Raw genomic sequence first — 27,217 nt, forward strand, 5'->3', positions numbered from 1 at the left:
ACACGAGACTGACCCCGAGAGTTCTTCAGTGTCCTTCCGGTTGTTTAACCGGACCTTTCCGATGGCACTAGGGGAGTTTGGTAGGTTACTTAACCTTTCCTCTACGGGCTTGACTGCTGCCCGAGGAAGGTCTACCGTCAGCTTTGGCGGTGTCTGGCCCATACCACTTTTCAGGAGCGAAAGCTCCATCAGGTCCACCTTCCCCCTGCCCGTTGTTTCCTTAGACTGATGGGGAGCACTATTTTCGGCCGAAAGGAGCCGAACAACATTACCAACAACGAGCTCTCCATCCTGGGCGGTTACCTGAACGTCGACTGCGAGGGCCCCTTCACCCTCAACATTGCCTACTTGACCGCCCAGTACCTCCACAGCCAGGGGCTGAAGGAGACGGGAACCATTGCCTGCGGTGGCATAGCCACCATTCTTGCCCGTCGTCTCTACCCCACCTGGCCACGTGACTTGCAGTACCTCACGGGAGAGAGGTTACTGAGTCTGGATGCCATGCACTCTCAGCATTGGCTGACCCCAGACCACCGGACTTGAAAGATTGACGGCTCCTTGTCTGTTGACTTACCTTGTGACAGTCTTCCCCGTCTAGAGCCCTTGCCCACTGTTGCAAAGGGACACCGTCTGCCAGCATTGCCTCTACTTCACCTTCCACTCCGACCACATCCATCTCCTGATGCACCCGCCGCCAAGAAGCGGCGACTTGAGACTGGAGAGGGGTCTACACCTTCAGGGAGTACCCAGCCTTCCACGGCTACTCCCGATCCGACCCCTACTCCCACTACTACTACCACTCCTACTCCACCTCCCACTGACCAGACACAGACTGAGCCGGTCTTACCGGCTACTTTCGTACTACCTACTCCTTTTGTGGCGCCCGCGGTCCAGGACCAAGGGGGTGCAGTTTACGGTTTGTTGCTTGAGGTTGCAGCGCGTCAGGCTCGTATGGAGAGGGACATGGCTCTTGCCTTACACCCTCTGTACGAGTACCACTTGCGGCGACACAGACCGATCCCGGAGAGTTGGCCACACCCTTCCTTCTTTCGGTACCCAGCTGAGGGGTACCCAGTGTCCGAGGAGGAGGAGGACGAGGACCCAGAGGTGGCAGTGGAGAGAGCTCGTGCTGAGGAGCGGAGGAGGAGAGAGGAGGAGAGAGATCCAGAGTACCGACTGGATGGAGATGGAGATGGAGACAGCAGCGGCGACGACGCTGACGAGTAGCTACTGGTCTACTCACTTCCCCAGTTTTCTGGCTGGTTTGGGGAAGTTCGTACTTTGTATGTATCTTCTTACTCTTTTATTTTGTCTCCTTTATTTTTATTGTTTTTATTTTGTTGGTTGTATATTCCCATTCCCCTGTATATATCTGCTGGTGTATGCTGGAGGACAACGAGGGCGTTGTCCGTTTTGGTTTGGGGAGGGTATTGCATCCTTTTGAGTCTGCATTTGCATCTGTTTTGCATTCACGTTTATTTTTCATCTTGCATTGTTGTTTATTTTCTTTAAAAATCAAAAAAATTAGAAAAAAATCAAAAATTCAAAAAAATTCACGTTTACTTTTGCATATAGGTTGAGTCGGAACGGTAGATTTCCATGATGACAATGCACTATAACTTGTCAATTTACTTGAGTCTTGCACTTCTGTTGATAGTTATTAGCTTTGTCATACGCATAGTCTATGAGTTTCTGTTCAAATATAGCTGACTGTTTAGACTTGACCTATAAATTGGCAAACTACTTAAAAATTCTGAGTTTTAGAGCCTTATAACTGGTGACATTCATGACCAGTTCATTAGGAATTTTGAGGAGTACTCCTTGCATAACATGTTCATCTATTTAGCACATTTATGACATTCAATTTCTCGTCAAATGCACATATTCGGGTTTGTGGTTGGTGTCACATGCAGGGCGGTGCTTGCAAATTTCCCTTTCCTTATATTTTTCACCTATTTAGCTCCACATTAGCCAAATTTGCCTTTTTGACCCATTAGCTACATCCCAAACTAAGCCTGCCTAGTCAAGCTAGTTAGTATGTTCTTTTGTGGTATGTTTTCCATTGCAGTTTGGTCCGTATTTCTTGTTTTGGAGTTGGTATAAAAAAAATTGAGGAAGGAGGAAAAGGAAAAAGTTTGAAAAAAAAAGGTATTGAAAATGAAAAAGAGAGAAAAACGTGAAAAGAAAAAAAAAAGGAAATGGAAAAAAAATGAAAGAGCTGAATCACGTGGAAAAGGAAGAAAGAAGAAAAAAAAGTTTGAAAAAAAAGAAGTTGATTTGTTTCAGTTGGTTTATTCAGACGGTGTTTAAAAAAGGGAAGTTTGTGACCGTCTGACTCCTTCGTTCTATCCCATATTTTTGAGGAGATTGTGTTTGAGTTTAGTGAGCTTTGTGCCAAATGAAGGGCACTTGTACTTAGTTTTTCAGTCAGTTGAGATTCGGATGGTTTACTATGGTCCTGTTAGGAACTAGCTTGACGCTTTTACCTCCACATTTCCATAACATGTTTTGCCTTTTCTCACCTGAACCTCACTATTCCCACATTATTTGTAAGCCCTCGGCTGTGACGGACATTATTGGTTGGAGTGTGTGCATTAGTACTTGAATTGTCTTTCATTTTTGTTGCATGCATGCTATGTAGGTCGCAGTTAGGTGAGTGACTGTCTTTTCTTCTCTCTTTTACATATAACATTCACCTTTGCTTCATGAGAGAAGAGTGACCACGAGAGAGTCCGATTTTGTTGGTCTTGCAAGGTCGATAGGTTGGCTATATTTCTGAACAGCTTACAATTCGTTTGCGTATTGACTGCTTAGCTTTAACTGTTAGTTTTTGTTGCATTAAATTGGTTCAAGTAGACAAGTTAAGCTAGCTCTGAGTTATCACTTCCGTTCCATTAGGTTGTGTATAGTTTTGAGTTTACTCGAGGGCGAGTAAAGGTTTGGTTTGGGGAGATTTGATACGTGCCTAATGTATAGTCTTTTTAGCCTATTTCTGCACGTATTTCTATGCATTTTTATACTGTTTTTATAGTATTTTGCCCCGAATTTGCTACTTTGGTTCGTTTTGTCTATTTTGTAGAAATGAACGTGAAAGTAGTGGAATCGTACCCTTTTTCGTCCTTTTTGCATGCATTTAGAGGAGACGGGATTGTTCCCGAGTGAGATACTGCATTTGGAAGCGTCGTGGCACGCATTACGAGGCATTTAGGCGAGGACTTGAGCTGAAATGAAGTCAAAGTACTCGATCGAGCTGTTTTACCACTCGATCGAGTGGTTTCTACGTCCCAGAAGTGGTCGATCGAGCACTTTGTACTCGATCCTTAACTTGCAGAAAGACCAACTACTCGATCGAGTAACTTTCTGGTTGATCGAGTAGATTTGGCTGAGGATTTGGTCGATCGAGTGGTTTTAATCCACTCGATCGAGTGGTTTTGATGGTTATGGGCTTTAATCAGCCGCGTGAGTGTTTATTTCGCTAAACTTAATTATTTTGCTACTTAAGCACGCTTTACTAGGTTAACTGGAGCTATCTTTCATTTTTATAAACTTTGCTACTGAGAACTTTGTTACGTACTCTTTCATCATTCACTGTAACCTTGTTTTGGGATTATTATTGCTCGGATTCGATTGTTCTTTACGCCGGATTCGCATTGATTGTAATTCCTTCTCTTCCCTTAATAATAATTAACCTTTTATTTGCTTTAATTCTTTGTTTGTCTCATTATTTCTTTTGCCCTAATTTCTCTTTTATGCAATTTATTGTTTATTTCATAATGTTTACTGCTGGAAAATTAATTGCTGTTAGTTTAATTAGGGACATGAGTAGCTAAACCCCTTTCATGTTGGGATTAGGGGATCTACGGTAGAAATGTGACGATGTAGTAGATGAATTAGATGAATTAATTGTGAGACCCTGTCACCATAGCAATTTAATTGTATTTATTCGACTTAGTTGAGTGCACGCTTTTTTGTCACCCTTTAATCTGGTTAAAATTAATCCTGGATCGAAAGATTGGACTAAATGGGCCTGCTATGAACAGTAGACTACCCTAATGAGGATGAAAGTTAAGTTAGTGGTATTTTAGGATAGAAAGTGGACCGAAAGGACCTTTCAACATCCGTCTCGTATATAATTCGTCTGAATCATTTACAGCTGAGTCACTGGACTACCGTAGTGAACCGAATTCCCGACATGTCCTTTCTCTCTTGATAGTTTAATCTTATTTCCTTGCTTTTACTGCTCTTTACTTTATTTCTCTTCCTTCAACCCTCGTAGTTTAGCAACCAATTCAACAACCCCCATTTGTTACCTTAAGATTAGAATAGGGCAACTGATAATTGCATCGCCTCCCTGTGGATTCGATACTCGACTGCCTCTACTACATTTTAGTTGAGACCGTTAGGTTTTATCTTTGACAGGGTACACGATAGCCGTGTCAAAGTGCGCGATGTCATAGTAAATTCATTAATGAAAAAGAACGAAAAATAGGAAAAATTAACATTCAATGTTTTAAAAATACTTGTGAAAAACATGTTCAACAAGTTTTAACATTTATATAATGATCTCCCACTAAATTATATAAATGCTTCCAAGACCCAAATATTAAACAAAAATGAGCATCTCTTAGGCGAAACATCCCATAATTGTGTAAATTCGGTAAGTCACGTTGACTAATTCTACCTCTAGAATTCTTGGTCGACGAATTTCCTTAAATCCATCTACTAGCCCCGGAACACAAGACTGTCTTATATCCCGTTGAGTCCAACCAATTTTGGCGTGTGATAACCGCTTACCACCCTACTTACTCAAGGTAAAAAGAGAACACCCCGCTTGGGCGAGCGTGGCTCTAATGAACAAGATATTCATAGGTGTTACTAATTGGTAAGGCTAATCTCAATTTTAGTTATGTGAGAGATCTTGTCAATTTAGTCATAAATTCCCTATAAGTGAAATAAGTCGGTGAATGTAAATGACGTGAATTGACAATCGCGAAGATAAAATGCATGTGAATGGCGATTTTGGCATGCGCGAAAATAAAACAAGCAAACATGTAAGCATATGAATAAATCCTAGTATGGCGACCTAGTTAATAAAAACTAGTCTATTACATTTCCGAAACCAACTCCTTGGTCCCTTGCCTCTTCATTCCAAAAGTGTCTCTTCCTTGTGGGATTTGGAACACCTTCCAAAAATAGACTCCGTCTCGATGTAATCCGTCTTTGGAAACGCCGGTAAAAATAACTATTACAAATGAATTACATAGCTATTCCTATTATAAATTAATTAATAAAATAAATAAAACTATTAATTAATTACAAACCGACGATACGAGATCGTATTTAATTACAAACAAATCGATATTCCCATTCATTTCGGGTAATAACGATTAAATTAACTAGGTCATACTAGGTACAACAAGATAAATACTTTAAATAAATGACAATCATTCATTCAACATAAATAAATATGCTTAAAATGCTGTAAAATGATGCCAAAATCGCCCTATCTATCAATCGTTGGTATCCATCTCGGTTTTGGTGGATTTAATCGATTTTTAACATGTAAAAATCAATAATCAACTCTTAAATCTCATATAAGTCCAAACTAATTTTCCAAACTATTTTGAACCTCAAAATTAGTCCTCACTAATTTTATGATAAATAATTAGTTTGATTTGGTGATATTTTGCTAATTTAATCGGTAAAATCATAATATTTAAGTAAAAATCCAAAATAATTGAACAATTACCCAAACAATTTTTAAAAAAAATTTGAGTATTCTGGAACACACCCAAGAACACCAAAATGTCAGAAAAATTGCCCAAAAATTCCGGATAAATTTTATGAAGAAAAAGACCGATATTTATCGGTTTTTAACCACTAAAACCAATAAACATCAAAACAAAGTGAAAACACACATGAAAAATCACTTTTAATATTTAAATAATATTTTTAAATGTAAATAAATTTATCATGGGCAGAATCAAATGTTTCGAAATTATGATTAATTAATTTCACTTTTATCGACTTTTATCTCATAAAATCAATAAATATGCAAAAAATTCGAACCAACCTTCAACTTTTTGCATACAATCAGTAGAAAATATGCATGAAATACCATAAAAAATCCATGCACCGAATCAACTTTTAACTATTTTTAGTCAATTTTTTTAACTAAAACACGGCATTTTGACTCGTTTTTTACCAAAAATCATTAAAAATAGTAAAATAACTTCAAAAATCACCAAACTTAACCACAAACCTTTTAAGATCAGTAGGTATGCATGTCCCAAAAATTTCGTGCTAAAACCTCTTCTAACACCATTTTTGAGTTTTTATAAATTATCTCATAATTCATTAAAATGCTTAAAATCAACATGAAAATTACAAGCCTAAGCTCTGATACCACTTGAAAGATCACAGATCCATATTAGACTCTCTAATAAAAATTAAATTATCTCATAATTTGTCATTTAGGTGATCTATGAAACATGCATGCTAATATGAAAGCATAAAAATGAAAGTATAAGGAAAAACAATTTTCTTACATTGATTTTGTGGTAAAAAGGGCACAAACTAGTTCACCTTACTAGCTTGTTCTTGAGCTTATTCCAAATGGATGATCCTCCTCACTAATCTTCAAAGAGAAGATCTCCTTCTTATTGCACCCAAGAACTTACCCAAAAATAATAACAAGTATTTAACTAGAACTTGTTATTATTATACCCTTGATATTATATTAAATATTACTAACAAGTCTTAGTAATAATATATATTTACTAACAAACTTAGTAAAGATGAATAATATTTTAGAGAGAGGAAGACATTATGTTCACATGCAAAACATCCAAAATGATGTAGTGTAGAAAAATGAACAAAGGATGGAGTGTAGTAGTAGAAGTGGCGGGTGGACTTAGTGGAGTGAGGGAGTGCACTTGTTTTTATTTTTTGTCCAATCTTATATCACATGCAAGTGATCATAAGATGACTTATGGAAGAAACAACAAGTAAAGTGAAATGATTATGTCTATAATCATCCACTACACTCCATTTACACGGTCCAATGTCCCATTTACGGGTCCATTTTGGTTCTTATATTTGTCACACAAATACGTGTAAATTTTATTTAAACATCGTATCATGTTTAAATGCATCCAATTAATTTCGTCTAAATCACTCCGTAAATATATGTGTACCTCTACACATATAGTATACGTACCAATACTAATCACATTAGTCAACTAGTACCAATTTAATAATTAACTGCTTAATCATTAATTCCCGTCTCAAAAATTTATTATTTAATTATCGCATAATTAAATAATAACTGCCGCTCCTCGAGTTCGCAACTCAAAATCTCTCTAAAAATAATCGACTAACCTTTTAGTCTATAAATCAAGGTACTAAATAAATTGTATCTCATACAATTAATTAGTTGTCAATTGGGGTTCGTTCCTTTAGGTGTGACCGAAAGGGGTCAGTTGATCACCGCCGTCTCACGACAATAACGTCAAACTATAGTCAGCCAACTCTTATCGATTTACGTTAATCAACTGACGAGGATCAAATAATTAAATATTTGATGATATTCCATTAATGAGATTTATTATGTTAACGCACTATTGTGGATGACACTAACTCCAACACCCACTAGATATGGATAAGAGGGGACAACGCGCCATACGCCTACTAGCCTCTCAATACCTTCTCATGCAGGGAGAATAGTACAACAGAACACCTCTTGGCGTCGTCTTGCGTTGCCTTGATCAATCACATGCACAGAAAGTGATAGAAGAAGTTCATGATGGAGAATGCGGTCCTCACATGAGTGGACCCATGATGGCAAAGCAAATCACGCGTCTAGGATATTACTGGACAACAATGGAGTCAGATTGTATTAAATACATCAGACATTGCCATAATTGCCAAATCTTCTGGTCAGATTAAACTTATGTTACTATGCTCTTGCATGATGACATTTCGAAATCCTCATATCATCAAATAAATTGAATTGCACTTCCCTTAGGAGTAAGTAAAGCACATTCTTATTTTTTTTCTAAAGTTCATTACAAGCTCTTGCTTCGAACAGTTATTCTTTTATATTTACTCGAACTACGCACAGGGTTTGATTTCATTTTTTCTAATGAATACGTAGGCAATCCTTCACAGGATACAACCCGTCATTTTAAATATAAATAGAAGGACCTTTGCATTTGCATTTGAAATTCGACAAGGATAATAAAAGAAAATCACAACAGTTTCTTAACTAATAAATCTTTTATTCATTGTTCCATAAATTGTAATAATATAATATGTCAAATACATATAAAATGAAAATGCTGAAAAAATGCTAGGCTAGGTTCTAAAAACCCCGCCATTTATTACAACTTAAATAATAATAAATAATACTCTAATAAATGGCTAAGGCTATTCTTCCATTTTCCCCTTGCCTTTGTCACCCTTGTCATATTGCTTGTCTCGACCACGAGTCGGGCGCTCTTGCGTTGTCTCCGACCTAATCACCAACGGTCGTTCTCGCGGTCTAGCCTTACCATTTCAATCCATCACCATCTCTACGGCAAAAGCAGCTCTCGGTTTCTTCGACGGACGAGTAACTAGGAATCCGGCTTCTTCTTCCTCTTCAGTCAAGTACTTTAGATTCTCCTTTGCTACTTCGCGGATCTTATAATCCACAGGTCGTGCTTCCTCAGCTTCTCACGTCGTTCTTCAGGAGTACCAGCCTTTCTCCATTGCAAGTATGAGTTAGATACCCATAACGAGCCAATAGGAACTCGTATGAACCACATGTTCCTCTGAGCCCACCTGATTACCCACTCTCGACAAGACTCCGAAGTGTATGCCAAAGCAGTCTGAGGAACGATATCAAGTTTTGGGTCTTCTGCCTAAGGCCCACTTGCCTCATCAATCTCTCCGGGAAAATGCAAACCATAAATTCCAAGCCTGGGATGCGAACTGACCGTGTCGGGTCCAAAGATGAGACTCCAGTGACTGACCTGAGATGCCACCACAGCACAATCCATCGAATCAAGGGACCACCTTCACTCTTCAACTTATTTTCCCAATAGTTGCATACCCGAGTGAAGTCCACCATATGGAGCCTAGTTCTCATTGCAATTGATCGAGCATGATATCCTGGCACATTAACTTGGGGCTCGATCAACCGTTGCGTTCCATCAGCCAAACCTACAAAAGAAGACGGGAATTAGTACCCATTAATCAACCGAAAAGAGAAAAGAAGAAGACAAAAAAAAAAAAGAAACAAAAAAAAACGAAAAAAAAAGAGCAAAAAAAGATGGTTGAATAAAAAAAAAGTAGGTTATTACCAGTAGAATGACGGGACTTCCCAAATAAGGAAGCTCGCGATTGGCCTTTCTGTTATCCAAACCAAGAATGGTCTCCCCTAAGCAAAGGCATGATGGGCTCTTGCGCAGCTTTATTTGTTCCACTAGGCTCAGAAAACGAGGATCGCCTCTCATATCCTCATCAACATGCCCTCGAAGGACATAGCAATGAAGTAGACAAAACCCAAAGGCCCTGCGCCTCGCAACATAGGAAATAGTAGGGTCCTCCTTATTTATAAATCGATCGATAAAGTTAAACATACGGACACCTTTTGAGGTCACAAGACGGTCTACCTCAGCCTTGGTCAATCCAAGCAAGTCTCTAAATTTATTCTTATATCCTTGAGAGCTAGGGGGTATAGCCGGTACATTTTCTAGGTCTCATCCACCAACAGCAGCTATTTCTTCAGGAAAAGGACAAATATCGCCTCCAGGAAAGGCAAATACGTGAAAATTTGGGTCCCAATACTCAAGACAAGCATCCAAGAAAGGCTTCACAACTTTCACTAATTTGAGACTCAAGATCGATCCGAAATTAAAAGCACCCATGTCGTGTTTCTCAACATTTGTGAACTCATTTGTCCACTCCTTCAGACGGTTTTCAAAGGCATCCATAATTTTGAATTTTTTTTGAGAAGATATGAGAGTTTTTATGTGATAGACGGAAGAAAGAAGAAGGAATTGTGTGAATAAAAGCTTCCCCGAAGTGTCTATTTCTACTATTCGCTGTTTCCTAATTTCTATCGCGGACTGACAAACTGGAGAAATGACGCAGCATCTGTTGCGCCTCTTCCCCAGGCCTTTTTCCGTGTTCTCAGCCATGGATCTTTCCTATTTTCCTTTCGGCTATAATTTCCTATTCCTATAGGATCTTAATTTGGTAATTTCGTCAAATTACCAAGTTTTATGTTTCCTAATTCTTTTCGAGTTCGCTTTTCGAGACAAAGTCGACATTTTTGCTAAACGAGCACACTTACCCATTTTTATTTCTTTTCTTTTTTAGGGGAATCATTTCACTCCTCTTTTTTCAATACATTTCACACTTAGCCATTTCTTTTTAATTTTTTTTTAAGGGGGTAGCCCTTCCTACCGTGTGGTCATTTTTTGCTCATTTTTGCGCATTTCTGAGCATTTTTTGTCATTTTTGAACATTTTTGTCATTTTTGCTCATTTTCGGGCACCTTTTTTACTTTTTTTCATTTTGCACCAATTTAGGCCACCTATGTGCTATATGTTTTACGTGTAAATTCTATGTAAATTTCAGCAGCATGACGGCACAAACCGTCACCTACCAAACCTGTTTTTTAAGCTAACCTGCAGGAGCAGCAAACGCCCAGCAGCAAAGGCACTCAGGCCATTATGTACACAACCAAAAGACAGTATATACATCAAACTGGGGGCTCTCGCCCAAAACAAGGTCCGAAAAGTCCAAAAATGTGCAAGATATATGAGGCAAAAAAAAAAAAAAAAACAGCTAGTCCTGGTAACCCCTCAGCTCAGCCACAGTCGCCTCAGGAGCAGCGATCTCGGCGTCCCTAACCTCAAGCTCCCTCAACAGACAAGTCGTCTCCTCCCGAGACTGCGCCAACTCGCGCTCAAGGTCACGCTCGCGCTCTAGGTCACGCTCTCTCTGCATACAATTGAAGAGATGCCTAATTTCAATCATTTTAATAAAGGGAAGTAACATTTTGCAACGAAATTCAAAATAATAAAAAAGGAATGGGAGGTTCATACCTGCCGTCCCCGGCCACCTATGAGTGGCTCGATGGCTGTAGCCCGCAGCCGGTTGGCTATCCTCCACAGCGCCACGTACCGAGACGGTGCCACCTGCATTCGAATACAAAAAAGGGTTCAAAAAGGAGCAAAAGACTTCATATGGAATAAAATAATAAAGACAGCCAAAGCTGGGGGCTTACCCTCCTCACGACGTGCTGCCACTCGTCCAGGCCAACGTCGGTCACCTCCTTACCAAAGTCGCGGATTTCCGAGATCGTTGTCATGCCCTCTGCGTCAGTGTACTCCAACACCTCGGGGTAAGATGGGGGCTCGACACCCGCCACCTCGATCTCCTATAAGGTTCAAACGATTCTTCATTTGATGATCATTCATCAAGTCAATTCAAAAACAAGCAAAAAGGTAAAATGCTTACCACGATCGGCCAGTACGCCAGCCTCTGACGAACAAACTCCAAGTACTCCTCGCCAGGAAGAAGGAGGGCGTCACCACCCGCGTCAGCCAAGTCAGCCTCCCTCTCGGCCTCAAAAGGCTCCCTAAACATCGTCCGTGGATGATCGATTGGAAACGTAAAAGTGTCACGAGACCACTGCTGAGTCAAACGCTCGCCCAAGTACCACACAGGTCCCATGGGCGTCCTCAGCAACAACCGCCTCTTGCTCCTAGGATGAAGGACCTCAGCCACGAAAGCTGGAGCCTCAGGGTAGCTCTCCCAAGGTCTAGACACCCACTAAAATAAGGAAACGAGGGGTCATTCCTATGATATGCTCTAAACGGGAAAGGGGTTATTCCTATGATCACTTGATCGCTTCTAAATGAAAGACAGAAGAAGAAAAATAATCAAATAAGGATCAAAAGCACTTACGTTGTCCAACGTGAGGTCATTCACGCCCCGTCGACAAACATTGTAAGAAGAGAACTGGCTCTTCCTACGGCATACCACCCAGTCCCTCACCACGGGGTACGCCATCGGCTCAAGCTCTGTCCTCTTAGGCACGAAGCCGGGAAAGTATAAGTACACCCACGCCTGTAGACAAGATAATCATTTATTTTTCTACATGGCAATAAAGAAATAAAGAAATAATGATCTTTCTTAATGCAAAAGAAAGGTTCGTACCTCCAACAAGAGTCCCAGACCGACAGTAGAAGTCCCCTTCTCCATCAGCTCCGGACGTACCATGGCCCTCATGTAGCGAGTGAGGACCACAAAGCCAGGAGTAACCCAGTCCCAATGACCTAGGCTACTCAGGTCAGAAAGAAAAGGAAGAAGCTTTGTCGACGACCTCTCCCCCTTGTCTCCGAGGTAAATCGAAGACAAGAACCACCACATCCATAGGCGAGCCCTCTGCTCCGCAATACAAGGAGGAGGAACCACCTTCCTCCCGTCCATCATCACTGTAGCCAGGGTCCTACCTGCGAAGTAGTCCCTGACGTAAGAACTCGGCACCAACCCAGGAACGCTGGCAGCACCTACCACCAGGTTCCAGCCGATCAGCCTCCTCGCCTCGACTGAGTCCACTCTCATGGCCGTCGACGGCCACACCAAAGCCTCCTCTCCACACGGCAGACCCGAGATCATATCGTAGTCCTCCAAAGTAACCCCGACCTCTCCAAAAGGCATATGGAAAGTCGAGGTCGTGTCCCAGTACCGATCAAGGAAAGCTCGAATTAGGCTAAGGTTAGCCCGAATCTTCTTTTCCCTGATCACCCTCCAAGCTCCCACCAAAGCCCCGAAAGTTCCCAACTCGATGATGGACTTCTCCTCCTCTGACAGCCTCTCGAAGGCGTCCATCATCGTCGTGTAACCGAAAAAGGACCTCATGTTCCTGGCCTCCTGTATCAATTCAAAACAAAAGCAATCTTTAGCTTAAAACAAATGAGAAATGAAACAATAGACAAATAGGAAGGGTAATAGAAAGTGACAAGCTTGAAACTTACTAGACTCCTCGTCGTCTTGTAAGACAGGTGGCTCTCTGCTACCCAAAGAAGATGTCTACCATCCCATTTCTCAGCCCACTCTGGTGCACCCACTAGCTGGCGTCCACCTCGTCCCACGTTGGCCCTCCTTGGGACCTCCTCTACCTCCTCCTCGATCTCCTCCTGCCTCTCTCCTCCTACGAGGGCACGAGAAGGGTCGAAGTCTATGTCCATGGGGGCCCTCCCCGACATAGAAGGTACGTCACCTGCAAAATCGAGATAAACAAAATAGTGTCAAGCCATGACAAGCCCTTTTGAAGACATTTTAGAGAGAGGAAGATATTATGTTCACATGCAAAACATCCAAAATGATGTAGTGTAGAAAAATGAACAAAGGATGGAGTGTAGTAGTAGAAGTGGCGGGTGGACTTAGTGGAGTGAGGGAGTGCTCTTGTTTTTATTTTTTGTCCAATCTTATATCACATGCAAGTGATCATAAGATGACTTATGGAAAAAACAACAAGTAAAGTGAAATGATTATGTCTATAAACATCCACTACACTCCATTTACACGGTCCAATGTCCCATTTACGGGTCCATTTTGGTTCTTATATTTGTCGCACAAATACGTGTAAATTTTATTTAAACATCGTATCATGTTTAAATGCATCCAATTAATTTCGTCTGAATCACTCCGTAAATATATGTGTACCGCTACACATATAGTTTACGTACCAATACTAATCACATTAGTCAACTAGTACCAATTTAATAATTAACTGCTTAATCATTAATTCCCGTCTCAAAAATTTATTATTGAATTATCGCATAATTAAATAATAACTGCCGCTCCTCGAGTTCGCAACTCAAAATCTCTCTAAAAATAATCGACTAACCTTTTAGTCTATAAATTAAGGTACTAAATAAATTGTATCTCATACAATTAATTAGTTGTCAATTGGGGTTCGTTCCTTTAGGTGTGACCGAAAGGGGTCAGTTGATCACCGCCGTCTCACGACAATAACGTCAAACTCTAGTCAGCCAACTGTTATCGATTTACGTTAATCAACTGACGAGGATCAAATAATTAAATATCTGATGATATTCCATTAATGAGATTTATTATGTTAACGCACTATTGTGGAGGACACTAACTCCAACACCCACTAGATATGGATAAGAGGGGACAACGCGCCATACGCCTACTAGCCTCTCAATACCACCTCATGCAGGGAGAATTGTACAACAGAACACCTCTTGGCGTCGTCTTGCGTTGCCTTGATCAATCACATGCACAGAAAGTGATAGAAGAAGTTCATGATGGAGAATGCGGTCCTCACATGAGTGGACCCATGATGGCAAAGCAAATCACGCGTCTAGGATATTACTGGACAACAATAGAGTCAGATTGTATTAAATACATCAGACATTGCCATAATTGCCAAATCTTCTGGTCAGATTAAACTTATGTTACTATGCTCTTGCATGATGACATTTCGAAATCCTCATATCATCAAATAAATTGAATTGCACTTCCCTTAGGAGTAAGTAAAGCACATTCTTATTTTTTTTCTAAAGTTCATTACAAGCTCTTGCTTCGAACAGTTATTCTTTTATATTTACTCGAACTACACACAGGGTTTGATTTCATTTTTTCTAATGAATACGTAGGCAATCCTTCACAGGATACAACCCGTCATTTTAAATGTAAATAGAAAGACCTTTGCATTTGCATTTGAAATTCGACAAGGATAATAAAAAAAAATCACAACAGTTTCTTAACTAATAAATCTTTTATTCATTGTTCTATAAATTGTAATAATATGTCAAATACATATAAAATGAAAATGCTGAAAAAATGCTAGGCTAGGATTCTAAAAACTCCGCCATTTATTACAACTTAAATAATAATAAATAATACTCTAATAAATGGCTAAGGCTATTCTTCCATTTTCCCCTTGCCTTTGTCAGCCTTGTCATATTGCTTGTCTCGACCACGAGCCGGGCGCTCTTGCGTTGTCTCCGACCTAATCACCAACGGTCGTTCTCGCGGTCTAGCCTTACCATTTCAATCCATCACCATCTCTACGGCAGGAGCAGCTCTCGGTTTCTTCGACGGACGAGTAACTAGGAATCCGGCTTCTTCTTCCTCTTCAGTCAAGTACTTTTGATTCTCCTTTGCTACTTCGCGGATCTTATAATCCACAGGCTCGTGCTTCCTCAGCTTCTCACGTTACGTTCTTCAGGAGTACCAGCCTTTCTTCATTGCAAGTATGAGTTATATACCCATAACGAGCCAATAGAAACTCGTATGAACCACATGTTCCTCTGAGCCCACTTGATTACCCATTCTTGACAAGACTCCGAAGTGTGTGCCAAAGCAGTCTGAGGAACGGTATCAAGTTTTGGGTCTTCTGTCTAAGGCCCACTTGCCTCATCAATCTCTCCGGGAAAATGCAAACCATAAATTCCAAGCCTGGGATGCGAACTGACCGTGCTGGGTCCAAAGATGAGACTCCAGTGACTGACCTGAGATGCCACCACAGCACAATCCATCGAATCAAGGGACCACCTTCACTCTTCAACTTATTTTCCCAATAGTTGCATACCCGAGTGAAGTCCACCATATGGAGCCTAGTTCTCATTGCAATTGATCGAGCATGATATCCTGGCACATTAACTGGGGGCTCGATCAACCGCTGCCGTTCCATCAGCCAAACCTACAAAAGAAGACGGGAATTAGTACCCATTTGTCAACCAAAAAGAGAAAAGAAGAAGAAAAAACCGAAACAAAAGAAACAAAAAAAAACGAAAAAAAAGAGCAAAAAAAGATGGTTGAATAAAAAAAAAAGTAGGTTATTACCTGTAGAATGACGAGACTTCCCAAATAAGGAAGCTCGCGATTGGCCTTTCTGTTATCCAAACCAAGAATGGTCACCCCTAAGCAAAGGCATGCTGGGCTCTTGCGCAGCTCCATTTGTTCCACTAGGCTCAGAAAACGAGGATCGCCTCTCATATCCTCATCAACATGCCCTCGAAGGACATAGAAATGAAGTAGACAAAACCCAAAAGCCCTGCGCCTCGCAACATAGGAAATAGTAGGGTCCTCCTTATTTATAAATCGATCGATAAAGTTAAACATATTGACACCTTTTGAGGTCACAAGACGGTCTACCTCAGCCTTGGTCAATCCAAGCAAGTCCCTAAATTTATTCTTATATCCTTGAGAGCTAGGGGGTATAGCCGGTACATTTACTAGGTCTCATCCACCAACAACAGCTATTTCTTCAGGGAAAGGACAAATATCGCCTCCAGGAAAGGCAAATACGTGAAAATTTGGGTCCCAATACTCAAGACAAGCATCCAAGAAAGGCTTCACAACTTTCACTAATTTGAGACTCAAGATCGATCCGAAATTAAAAGCACCCATGTCATGTTTCTCAACATTTGTGAACTCATTTGTCCACTCCTTCAGACGGTTTTCAAAGGCATCCATAATTTTGAAATTTTTTTGAGAAGATATGAGAGTTTTTATATGATAGACGGAAGAAAGAAGAAGGAATTGTGTGAATAAAAGCTTCCCCGAAGTGTCTATTTCTACTATTCGCCGTTTCCTAATTTCTATCGCGGACTGACAAACTGGAGAAATGACGCAGCATCTGCTGCGCCTCTTCCCCAGGCCTTTTTTCGTGTTCTCAGCCATGGATCTTTCCTATTTTCCTTTCGGCTATAATTTCCTATTCCTATAGGATCTTAATTTGGTAATTTCTTCAAATTACCAAGTTTTATATTTCCTAATTCTTTTCGAGTTCGCTTTTCGAGACAAAGTCGACATTTTTGCTAAACGAGCACACTTACCCATTTTTATTTCTGTTCTTTTTTAGGGGAATCATTTCACTCCTCCATTTTCAATACATTTCACACTTAGCCATTTCTTTTTAATTTTTTTTTAAGGGGGTAGCCCTTCCTACCGTCTGGTCATTTTTTGCTCATTTTTGCGCATTTCTGAGCATTTTGTCATTTTTGAACATTTTTGTCATTTTTGCTCATTTTCGGGCACCTTTTTTACTTTTTTTCATTTTGCGCCAATTTAGGCCACCTATGTGCTATATGTTTTACGTGTAAATTCTATGTAAATTTCGGCAGCCTCATGGCACGTACCGTCACCTACCAAACCTGTTTTTTAAGCTAACCTGCAGGAACAGCAAACGCCCAGCAGCAAAGGCACTCAGGCCATTATGTACACAACCAAAAGACAGTATATACATCAAACTGGAGGCTCTCGCCCAAAACAAGGTCCGAAAAGTCCAAAAATGTGCAAGATATATGAGGCAAAAAAAAAAAAGCAGCTAGTCCTGGTAACCCCCCAGCTCAGCCACAGTCGCCTCAAGAGCAGCGATCTCGGCGTCCCTAACCTCAAGCTCCCTCAACAGACAAGCCGTCTTCTCCCGAGACTGCGCCAACGCGCGCTCCAGGTCACGCTCGCGCTCTAGGTCACGCTCTCTCTGCATACAATTGAAGAGATGCCTAATTTCAATCATTTCAATAAAGGGAAGTAACATTTTGCAACGAAATTCAAAATAATAAAAAAGGAATGGGAGGTTCATACCTGCCGTCCCCGGCCACCTACGAGTGGCTCGATGGTTGTAGCCCGCAGCCGGTTGGTTATCCACCACAGCGCCACGTACCGAGACGGTGCCACCTGCATTCGAATACAAAAAAGGGTTCAAAAAGGAGCAAAAGCCTTCATATGCAATAAAATAATAAAGACAGCCAAAGCTGGGGGCTTACCCTCCTCACGACGTGCTGCCACTCGTCCAGGCCAGCGTCGGTCACCTCCTTACAATAGTCGTGGATCTCCGAGATCGTTGTCATGCCCTCTGCGTCAGTGTACTCCAACACCTCGGGGTAAGCTGGGGGCTCGACACCCGCCACCTCGATCTCCTATAAGGTTCAAACGATTCTTCATTTGATGATCATTAATCAAGTCAATTCAAAAACAAGCAAAAAGGTAAAATGCTTACCACGATCGGCCAGTACGCCAGCCTCTGACAAACAAACTCCAAGTACTCCTCGCCAGGAAGAAGGAGGGCCTCACCACCCGCGTCAGCCAAGTCAGCCTCTTTCTCGGCCTCAAAAGGCTCCCTAAACATCGTCCGTGGAGGATCGATTGGAACCGTAAAAGTGTCACGAGAGCACTGCCGAGTCAAACGCTCGCCCAAGCACCATACAGGTCCCATGGGCGTCCTCAGCAACAACCGTGATCGGAGCCATTTCGTGTTCACAATTAAGCATATGTGGTCGTTGGTCAATGGTCGATACAAAACACAATTTATACTTCACAAACAACTCTACAATTAGTAAAGAGGCAAGTAAAGGTCGGATCCCAAGGGACGGGTATTGAAATGAAGATTCTATTGTAACTAGTGGTGTCTAGGGGTGTCACAAATTTGGTTGATGTAGAAGGTTACTAAACTAAAATAGCAATGAAAATAAACTAACAAGATAAATGAAATAAGGGTGTAAACAATTGATTAAAAGCACTAGGGTGTCATGGGTTCATAGGGGAATCATGGGATATGATCATACAAACATGTTCTCAAATTATAAGCAAGCAATTATGTGGGTTAATATCCGTATACTACCCTTTAATTGTAGGACTATAACGCAAATTCCATATGTAATTTATAGTCATAAAACAAAATAACAAGGAAACGATAAAGATTAGAAATCAACCTCGGGTCCTTTGATGCACGGCGTAAAGAAGAAGTAAATCAAACGAGATTCCCTCCTAATTGTTGCACCCAAGACCTTGTCCGAGATATGCCCTTGTGCTAGAACGTGTTCTCCGATTGCCTTGCAATATTGGGAGAACTTGTTGTGAGTTTTGTTGGATGAGAGATCCGAGTTCTAAGAGGCACAATTCCCAAAACCCTAGTTTTGTTTCAAATGAATCAGTTAGGTCAAAAGGAGAGAATAGCTCTCCTTTTGTTGAGCTCGGCCAAACCGTGGGTTTGCTTAGGGAGGGAGTGGGCTTTCCACTTCCTCCTTATTAAACTCGTGGTCCGACTCATCTCGCTAAGTGTATATGACGCGTGTCGATTATAAATGTTATCGGTTATCGGAAATTAAGGCATCGCCTAATAATACGGGTTATTTGAATTATTAATACGTGTCCGACAAAAAAAGTATTGTATAATTATATTCAATATACATTTAATTAAATATAAATTGTTTATATTTAACTTTACGAATTAACTGGTTAATTCGCCTTAGCCCATGATATTTAATCCGTATTAAATATAATATCTCAACATCACATTTTGACTAATTACTAGTCAAATAACTCGGACTAACTGGTTAGTCAATTTTGGCATCTACATAACAGTATTTTCATACTGTCACGTCTCTCAAACGTATCCTATAGGTGTGACTTTTAGGGACCAGTTGATCACCGCCATCTGTATGACAATAACGTCAAACTTATCTAGCAAGCCAACCGTTATTGATAAACGTGGATCAACTGATAATAATACCAAAAGTATGCCCTTTGATCCTTTTAGAGGTTTATAAGTCCTTGCACTAATTGTTAAGGACACCAACCCCAACAAGCTCCCACTTGTCCGTACAAGTGTATGTGCAATGACGTTATCCGCACTAACTGGAGGACACAAGCTCCAACAAACTCCCACTTGTCCGTACAAGTGTATGTGCGATAACCGATTCTCATATTCATTTAAAATTTCTCCCACTCAATGTAAAACAATTTGCAGATCTGGATCCACAAAGGTCGTATTTTACAATCGATCTGTATCTAGAGTGGTTTCCCCGACTAGAGAGTAACTTAACTGATAAAACGAATCCGTATCCGAGCATGGCCATGCATTTCGATTCTGACTCCTCGAGTGGCCCCGAGAAATATCGAGTACTGATAAAGGCTGAATATTTCCTTCAACTCGACTCCTTCCGATCTAAGCACAGCATGAAATGACCCAGAAAAAATCTACTTGGCCCCCTGTTACGGATGACCGTGAGAAAGAAACCAAAGTCACCCAAAATCTGCCTTAGTCTCAAGAGACAGTCGATAGTCAAAAGAATCGACTCTTAGGATCACCATGGAAGTCCTATCCACGACCGGGCAACGAATGTTATAAAACATTTAGGACTCCACGTCGATGTCACAATAGTGTCCTACGAAATATCCGTATAAATCGCCTCTGTGATTGGTCAGTCAACCGGTTGACTTATGGCTCGTTGAACCCACCATCAACCAACGTCACAAAATAATTGCCAGAGTTATCAGCTCATGTGGGCAATTAAGGACTAAAAAGATATGATGTTTGTTCGGTTCACTTTGTGGTGTTCAAAATTGCCGTATAATCCCACATGAAAAACAATATATATATAAATATCAAAACGATGATGTCGTATAGAGTACAAAAGAGAATGAATCTAATCCATAAAAGTACTACAACTCAGGAACACGTTTGATTCCCATGGAATTAACGTGCCCTTCATGCTTATCTTGTCGTAATGCTTTAGTGAGAGGATCTGCTATGTTATCATCAGTAGCAATCTTTTCTATCACTACTTCCTTTTGCTCCACGTAATCTCGGATTAGATGAGCTTTCCGTTGTACATGTCTAGACTTGTTGCTAGACTTTGGCTCCTTAGCTTGGAAGATGGCACCATTATTGTCGCAATAGATGGTGATCGGGTCATTCGAACTAGGCACTACAGATAGCCCATGTAAGAATTGACGCATCCATATCGCTTCCTTTGTAGCTTCAGACGCGGCATAGTACTCGGACTCAGTCGTAGAATCTGCTGTAACAGTTTGTTTCGAACTCTTCCGGTGATCATGCAGCGCCATTAAGAGTAAAAACGAATCAGATCGAGATTTCGAGTCATCTCGATCCGTTTGGAAGCTAGCATCTCACAGAATCGGTTGCGCATAGCTTTGGAGAGCCTCCATAAGTCAATGCCCAATCTTTATTCCTCCGTAGGTACTTAAGAATGTTCTTGACATCCAGCCAATGTGGTTCACCGGATCTTTGTTGGAATCGACTTGTCATACTCAATGCATATGCCACGCCCGGACGTGTGCATATCATGGCATACATGATTGATCCTATAGCCGAAGCATAAGGAATCCGTGTCATGCGCTCTTTCTCTTCCGGTGTCTCGGTGCCTCGAGACTCGGCTCAAATGCACCCCTGGAGCCATAGGAAGGAACCCCTTCTTGGAGTTAGTCATACTGAATCTCTCTAGGACTTTGTCTATGTAAGACTCCGATCGAGAGATAACATCCGTCGTGATCTATCTCGATAGATACGGATGCCTAGAATTCTTTGTGCCTCTCCCAGATCTTTCATCTGGAAATGGTTTTTCAACCATACTTTCACCGAAGTTAAGAGAGGTATGTCATTCCCAATCAGGAGTATGTCGTCAACATACAATATTAGGAAGACAATCTTGCTCCCACTCGACTTGATATATAGACATGGTTCCTCGACCGATCGAGTAAATCCATTGTCTTTTATCACTTGGTCGAAGCGATGATTCCAACTCCTTGATGCTTGCTTAAGTCCATAAATGGAACGCTTAAGCTTGCACACTTTCTTAGGATGTACTGGATCGATGAAACCTTCGGGTTGTACCATGTACAACTCTTCCTCCAAAAAGCCGTTTAAGAAGGCGGTTTTCACGTCCATTTGCCAAATTTCATGATCATGAAAAGCGGCAATCGCTAAGATAATCCGAATGGAACGCAGCATGACTACGGGTGCAAAAATCTCATCGTAGTGCAAACCTGGCACTTGGGTGAAGCCTTTAGCAACTAGTCGTGCTTTGTAGATATCTTGCTGACCTTCCACAGAATGCTTTATCTTGTAAAGCCATTTGCATTGAAGGGGACGAACCTTAGCAGGTAAGTCAACAAGATCCCACACGTTGTTCCCATACATGGAGTCCATCTCGGATTGCATGGCCTCAAGCCATAGCTTTGAGTCAGAACTAGTCATGGCACCTTTATAGGTTGTGGGTTCACTACTCGTTAAGAGCAGAACGTCATCTATGTCATGTTCCTCGACCATACCAATGTATCTGTCCGGAGGAATAGAGACTCTTCCCGACCTCCTAGGTTCCTCAGGAATATTCACCGCAGCCGGGATTGAAGGAACAGGTTCCTCCAATGGTTGCTCGGTGTTTGGTTCTGGAATCTCCGACAGGTCGAAGGTTCTATCACTCTTTGCATTCTCGAGAAATTCCTTCTCTAAGAATGTCGCACTAGCCGCAACAAAAACGCGTTGTTCGGTTGGCGAATAGAAGTAATGACCACGTGTTCCTTTAGGATAACCTATAAAGTATGTCTTGACCGATCGCGGGCCGAGCTTATCCTCGTGTCTCCACTTGACATAAGCCTCGCAGCCCCAAACCCGTATAAAGGACAAGTTAGGGACCGTTCCCTTCCATAGTTCATATGGTGTCTTGTCAACAACTTTAGACGGACTTCGGTTAAGTATTAGAGCGGCTGACAAAAGAGCATAACCCCATAATGAATCAGGTAAAACCGTGTGACTCATCATGGATCGAACCATATCAAGTAAAGTTCGATTTCTCCGTTCGGACACACCATTCAATTGAGGTGTTCCGGTGGAGTTAATCGTAAGGCAATCCCACGTCTTTGAGGTGTTGATCAAATTCGTGAGAAAGATACTCGCCACCACGATCTGAACGTAGTGTTTTAATCTTTCTACCTAATAGGTTCTTTACCCTATTTTGGTATTCCTTGAATTTCTCAAAGGATTCACTTTTGTGCTTCATTAAGTAGACATAGCCATATCTACTCAAATCGTCTGTGAAAGTGATGAAATATCTATAGCCTTCTCGTGCAGTGATTGACATAGGGCCACATACATCCGTGTGTATGAGTCCTAATAGGTCAGCAGCGCGCATTCCAAAACCTTTGAAGGAAATACGAGTCATCTTACCGATGAGACATGATTCACACGTGCCAAATGATTGAAAATCAAAGGCCGAGATAGCTCCATGTTTGATGAGCTGTTTTACGCGTTTCTCATTAATGTGTCCCATACGGCAGTGCCATAGATACGTTTGATCTTTGTCACCAACCTTTAACCTTTTATTCATTACGTGTAATATTTCCGTGGTCTGATCTAAAACATAAATTCCGTTCATGGAGACGCCTTGTCGTAGAATCATATCGTGTAATGAGAAAATGCAAGTATTATTTTCTATTACAAATGAAAAACCAAGTTTATCAAGTGCGTAAACCGAAATAATGTTTTTCGAAAGACTAGGAACATAATAGCAGTCATATAAAGACAACTCAAATCCGCTAGGAAGCTGGATCACATATGTCCCCTTTGAGATGGCAGCCACTCTTGCTCCATTCCCAACACGCAGGTCCACCTCACCCTTTACGAGGGGTTCGATGTTTCGGAGCCCCTGCACATGATTACACAGATGAGAACCACAACCAGTATCAAGTACCCAAGTTCCGTAACTTGCGTGGTTAATCTCAATCATATGAATAAAAGTAGAAGAAGAGGAAGACATACCAACAGGTTTAACACGACCTGCCTTTAAGTCCTCATGATAAACAGGACATGTGCGTCTCCAATGCCCAGTCTTGTGGCAATGATGGCATTCCATGTTTTCATTCTTGCTCTTTGTCACGCCTGATGAGGTGCTCGACTCACCAGGCCCACTCTTACCTGAACCCGACTTCTTGAACTTCGCCTTACCTACTGCTAGGTTTGCCTGAGCTTTGCCCTTACCTTTCCCTTTATTCGACACAACGAGAACATCCTGTTTCATGCTCCCACTGAACTTCATGTCCTTCTCGGTCTGTACGAGGAGGGAGTGCAGTTCATGCGGAGTTTTCTTCAAATCATTCATATAGTAATTCGCTCTAAATTGCGAATAACCATCGTGGAGTGAGTGAAGAATGCGGTCGATAACAATGTTCTCGCTGATGTTACAGTTAAAGGTCTCCAGTTTCTCGACATTCTCAATCATGCTGAGAATGTGTGGGCTAACCGGTTGGCCCTTCTGGAGTCTCGCATCAAAGAAGCGAGTGGTATGCTCATAGGTCACGATTCTCGGTGCTTTCGAGAATTCCTTAGTGAGCGTGGTGAAAATCTTGTTTGCACCATGGGCTATGAAGCGTTTCTGCAAATTGGGTTCCATTGCAAAAATGAGTACGTTTTTAATCGCACCCGCTTCCATACAGAAATCATTAAACTTGGTGATTTCAGCAGCTCTAGCCGTGGGACCTGGGTTTGCCGGGATGGGCTCTAATAGATATTTGAGCTTCCCGTCAGCAGCAACAGCATTCCGTAATGCCGCCTCCCAGTCCGCGAAGTTGGATCCATCATTCTTCAGTCGAGTAGACTGATTCATTTGATTCATGAAGATCCTAAGCCAGGACTCACGGTCCAATGTGGCACTTGGCATTGGGTTTTCAGTAGAACCAGCCATTGGTTGTTTAGCAGTTTAAAATCGTGATCTACACTGAAAAGAAAGAAAAACAAAACGAAATAAGCAACTCATCGAGGTGATTTAAGTCTATTTTAAAATCATTTTAAACATGTAGACTCTCGCACTTGCATAATTGATCTCCCTGAAGAAAGATACAAGTGATCCCAAGACTCAATTTCTGTAAATTGATAAGCCAACTGTTTAGCTAATTCTTCCGGAAGAACTCTTGGTCGATAGATTTCCGTAAATCCTATCTATAGTCCACCATAGTCACAGGATCGTACGAGTGACCATAGTGTTGAGATAAAATAGGTCAATCGGTTCCAACTTACCCGACGTAGAAGGGGTCATATTATGCCTACCGACGAAGAAGGGACTCATTGGAGTTTGACCTATAAAGACCGTTCTCAATTTTTGTTTATACGAGGAAGATCCCATCAACAAAATTATAATTCATTTTAAGTGAACGAATAACTAGCGTCTGTCGTGAATGAATTTATTTGGATGATGGCTTTGAAACGTGTGACATGAGAATGTCAATGAAAACTAACTCGTGACCTCTATATGTGTCAGTTTTCATGCAATAAATAGGTGGTTTGGTTTTTAGGCGGAATATGATGCATATTATCGTTGCGAAAAAAAATAAATAAAAGAATGCAATACGTAAATAAAAATTTCCTAGTGTGGCCTATCCTAGTATAAGAACATAATACAACTTTGGAATCCGCCGTTGGACCCGAAAAGCTTGTCTTGATGTTCCATCTTGATCCAAGTAGCGGGAGTGAGCATCTGGTCTCCATCTTTGGTCTTCTCAAAAATTACAATTAAAATTACAAAATATAAATCTATTTACATTCTAATTAAAAACTGTAATTACAAGTGAAAAAACCAAAACGGAGATACGAGATCTCAAAATACAACCAAGACCGTGTTCCATCATTACGGTAACACGTTCTACTAAGGCCACACTAAGTTACAACCGATTGTAAAAATTAAATACGTAATAAAAGGGCATTCACGGCATTCAAGATAAACGATAAATAAAAATGCATCAACTAAAAACAAATTCATTCGTGACATAATTCCGTAATTATGTTAAATTTATCCAAACCACCTTTTAATGATTAAAATTCATGTGATAAAACCGCTTCTATCATTTAATTTTAATCCATTACAATCCGTTACTTTAAATATGCTTTAAAATAACTTAATGGTACGTGTGTGAACCGTTTCACAATCATAGCGAGTGTACAATATCCGTATAAAGTACATATTAAGGCCAAAAGAAAATTTAAAGCAAAAAGAATAAATTTTCAAAGCTGTCAAAACAGAAATCCTTCGATCCAGGGACATAAGTGCTCGATCGAGGGACAAAAGGGCTCGATCGACTGAACTGCAAGTCGATCGAGAGGGTTGCCAAAAGGAAAGTGCTCGATCGACTAAACGGTGGTCGATCGAGTACCTTTATCGCGAATCTACTCGATCGAGTACGAGGACAACTCGATCGAGCAGAGGGTTTTGAAAAGGGGTCGATCGAGTACAACAGGGACTCGATCGAACAAAAACAAGACAGAAATAGCACTCGATCGAGTAGAAATACGCTCGATCGAATGCAAACATGGCTGAAACTTCAAAACCCTCGTGAAAACAGTTTGTCGAGACAAAATCAATTGCAATTTTGATCAAAACGCATCAAAACAAATTTAACAATTGACAAAAACTTGACATGTTGCTATAATCTCCGTATAAAATAACAACATGTAAAAACAATGTGAAAATTGAAACAAAATAGCCGTGTAAAACATGAAACGGCACGGTTTTCAAGACAAAACGACAACAAGAGCAACCGTGTAAACAGGACACGGTTCCCAATGCAACCAAAAACGCAGCAACAACAGAAAAAAAATTTCTGCCGTGTAAAAAAAAATTTTGGCTGCCGAGACAAAATTTTTAAACAAAAAATCATCGATTCATTTCGTTTAATGAAAATTACATAGGAAAAAAAACGTGGCCTGGCTCTGATACCACTTGTGGGTTAATATCCGTATACTACCCTTTAATTGTAGGACTATAACGCAAATTCCATATGTAATTTATAGTCATAAAACAAAATAACAAGGAAACGATAAAGATTAGAAATCAACCTCGGGTCCTTTGATGCACGGCGTAAAGAAGTAAATCAAACGAGATTCCCTCCTAATTGTTGCACCCAAGACCTTGTCCGAGATATGCCCTTGTGCTAGAACGTGTTCTCCGATTGCCTTGCAATATTGGGAGAACTTGTTGTGAGTTTTGTTGGATGAGAGATCCGAGTTCTGAGAGGCACAATTCCCAAAACCCTAGTTTTGTTTCAAATGAATCAGTTAGGTCAAAAGGAGAGAATAGCTCTCCTTTTGTTGAGCTCGGCCAAACCGTGGGTTTGCTTAGGGAGGGAGTGGGCTTTCCACTTCCTCCTTATTAAACTCGTGGTCCGACTCATCTCGCTAAGTGTATATGACGCGGTCTGATTATAAACTGTTATCGGTTATCGGAAATTAAGGCATCAGCTAATAATACGGGTTAGCTGAATTATTAATACGTGTCCGACAAAACAGTATTGTATAATTATATTCAATATACATTTAATTAAATATAAATTGTTTATATTTAACTTTACGAATTAACTGGTTAATTCGCCTTAGCCCATGATATTTAATCCG

The sequence above is a fragment of the Silene latifolia genome, chromosome 11 (assembly GCF_048544455.1).
Source record: "Silene latifolia isolate original U9 population chromosome 11, ASM4854445v1, whole genome shotgun sequence".
Taxonomy (NCBI): domain Eukaryota; kingdom Viridiplantae; phylum Streptophyta; class Magnoliopsida; order Caryophyllales; family Caryophyllaceae; genus Silene; species Silene latifolia.